A 3,132-nucleotide genomic window follows, 5' to 3' on the forward strand; every position below is an offset into this window, starting at 1 on the left:
CTTTAAATTTTGCTGGCACTACTTGTGCAGAAAATGACTGCAAACTCTCTCTCCTACAGTGATAGTTGGATAACTGGGATTACTATTATTGTAATGGCTAATACTTACATTTTTACTTTTACTATGTTACAAATGCAGTCCCTGTTTTAAAATGACCTTTATTAATATAGAATTTATTGTCATTTTGTGTTTACAGGTTTGTCGGGGACCAAGAAGCATGGCATGAGTTGTCAGAGCTCTACATCAACGAACACGAGTAAATGCATTTTTTTAACTTTAGTATTTTGCAATTTTTTTTACTCACCCTAAAATATTATTAATTAGCTAGGCTAAAATCCAAGGATGATTTACATTTCACTTCCTAATAGAACATAACAGTGACAATTTTGTATTTAGCTCCAAACGTTATTCATCACCATAAACAAAAGTTGGCAAGTGTGCTTTCAAAGTTGCATTAAAATGGTGTTATCACGCTTGGCAAAGCCACTTTGAAAACAGTCGAGTCACCTTTGTGTATTAATGCATCCATTCAGGAGTAGATGTGACAGAAGGGCCACATTTCCTTCGTTGTGTCCTTTTCTGTCTGCCTGTTCAATATACAGCTTTGAACCAATAGCTCACATTCTTCGTGGTTATACTGTGTCCCCCATTTGCAGTTAAAACCCAGTTAAACCAATGGAAAATTCAAGCAACAAGTCCACCATCTGTAGTGGGTATACTGAAGCTTGGATTTATACAGTTAGAGGATATAATAGCTCTCTTCATTAAAAGAAGTATATAAGTATCCAGGAGCATTGATTTCAAAACAGCAACTTTGAAAAACAACCAAGACAAGGGAGACTAGTAGATATCTCAGTGAGGTAAAATGACCAGAAAAGTGTGTGAAAACAATTTGGCAGGTTGGACCAAAACAACCAATATGAATGTGAATATGTCCATCATAGTGGCAAAAAGCCGCTAAACACGGCTGAAGAGCTTGCATTGCAAAATGTGTACTTTCTGAAGAGAACGTTTAAGGTGTACAAAGTTATTTTCCCCCCGAGCGCTTCATTAAATGACAGATGTAATGACAGAAAAGTGCCTTAGAAATCTGTTTCCGGTAAGGCAGCCATATGTTGGAGATGTATCTGTCAGTTTAACAGGGCTTCACATCAGACTGATGACTTGATCTCCATAGGGGCCGTTGGATGGCCACAATGGAAGGCAGTGAGATGCCTAACTCAGCCAGTGGTTTGAATGGAGCCCGGTCCATGTTTGTCACATAAGAGTTGTTTAATAGGATTTCGGTCTTAAGCCCCCCTCTCCTACATATGAGAGCAGACAGACTCCCTGGTCTCCCACTGATATCTCAGTTGCCAGGGAGAATCGCCAGACAGACAAGAGCAGTGTAAGAAAAAAATAATTTTGTTTGTGTCACCTTTTATCCCTCCTTAATTGTATTGGGCTCAGAAGTTACTGAAGCAGTGTCTGTAGCTGGACTGTGTGTGTGTGTGTGTGTGTGGGCACGCTGACTCTGTGGTTGCTTGGTTGCTCTGGTACGAGGGCAGTGGCAGCAGGAATGTGTAGCACGGTGAGAAGGCTACTTATTGGATATTTCATGCTTTTGTCTAGGAGGCTTTATTGCTGTAGTAGCCAGAGGAAATCCAGGGGTGAGCGGATTATCTCTCAGCTTATCCCAACACTTCTAATATCACGCCATTCACTCCCACAGCCCTTATCTACAGGCGTGTCAATTTCTTTTCTTTGTTTTCTTTATTTTGGGTTACAAACTCCCTGTTTCCCCTCCTCCTCCTCTTCCGGATAGCCCGGCATTATCGCCACTGTTTTCCAGAGGGATAGAGCAGGGGCCAGAGAGACAGAGCACTTGCTGTGAAATTCCCAGGAGAAGGTGGTGCCCCCCAAGCGGCAGAGAAAATACAGGGTGATGGAGAAGTGAGGAAGAGAAATAAACTCTCCTCCCCTCACTGTGCATCACCCTGGGAGCTAAAAATAAATAAAGCGGTGTGTCTCTGCACTGCCATCGTAGGGGTTGTTAACACATTAAAAATGTAATTAATAGCCTGAGTTGAGAGAGTTAAAACAATCCTTATACCAGCGGTGTTTAGACAGAAGATTATTGTGTCTGTTTTTGAGTATTGCACAGAGCCACTGTTGGAATCTGCTGTTGGCTCTCATTCTGGCCCAGCTTATGAGACTGTTCAACAAAATTGGACTGGTCATCCAGAATTACAGGATAAATCGTACAAATATTTTCAAACATACTTTGCACAGTCTGAATCCATTTTTGTCTTATATGCAGTCAGAATGTGGTATTGAAGTGGGGGAAACCCATTGCTGATGGTTTTACTAACCTCCAAAAGAAACAAATACGATTCTTGCAGTCTTGCGCATGATGAAGGCTACAACCTTACTCGAGCACTGTGGTAAAGTGTGAGCTTAGGAACTGCCATAGAGAGCAGCTCGGTTATGGTGGGGTTAGATGACTTTGAGGAAGAGTAGAAGAGGTAAGGGCCTGGCTTGGGTACATAATTCTGGTTGACGGCTGATTGAGTGGGCTCTGTTGCAGGCCACGGCCACTGCATGAGCACATCTGAAAGTCTTTATGGAGAGGAAGTGGTAATTGTAAGCAGCCCCCAACCTTCCAAGCCGTCTGATCTCCCCCTCTACTTCAACCCCTTCCCCCTGTTTATTTCTTTCTTTCTCTGTCCCCACCTTCCTTTCCCTCCTATGCTGTTAATCTTTCAGCTAGTTACCATGGCAGACTTTAAATAGACTGACTGACAGGTTCTTTATTGTGGCGGGCACCGTTTGGATCATTTGGTTCCCGCAAAAACTCGTCTTAGCATTTCCCTCATTTCTCACAAATGAAATGGCTCCCTATCTATCGCAGTGTAGAAGCCTGCTGACGCAAGCAGCGGCCTTGTGGTTTTTCTTTTAACTGATAAGGTTCATTCAGAAACATCTTGCAAAGCAAAACAAAAAAATGCAGTTGCTCAAGAAGTGAAAGCCTGGCTACACTGAATCAACTTAACTTTCCATTTGTTTGGCTGTGCTGATACACAGCTGCCCCATCTTCTGTTGGTAGGGCTGCTTCTGCCGTGTGTGTGTGTGTGTGTGTGTGTGTGTGTGTGT

General features: G+C 42.6%; 1 protein-coding gene across 1 annotated transcript in view; it reads left to right on the top strand.

Annotated features, from left to right (window-relative positions):
* emc2 (ER membrane protein complex subunit 2) overlaps nucleotides 1–3,132 on the top strand; it is a 31,890-nt gene that overhangs the window by 15,106 nt on the left and 13,652 nt on the right. The window lies entirely within an intron of this gene.

This window comes from Micropterus dolomieu, linkage group LG03 (genome assembly GCF_021292245.1).
Source record: "Micropterus dolomieu isolate WLL.071019.BEF.003 ecotype Adirondacks linkage group LG03, ASM2129224v1, whole genome shotgun sequence".
Classification (NCBI taxonomy): Eukaryota; Metazoa; Chordata; class Actinopteri; order Centrarchiformes; family Centrarchidae; genus Micropterus; species Micropterus dolomieu.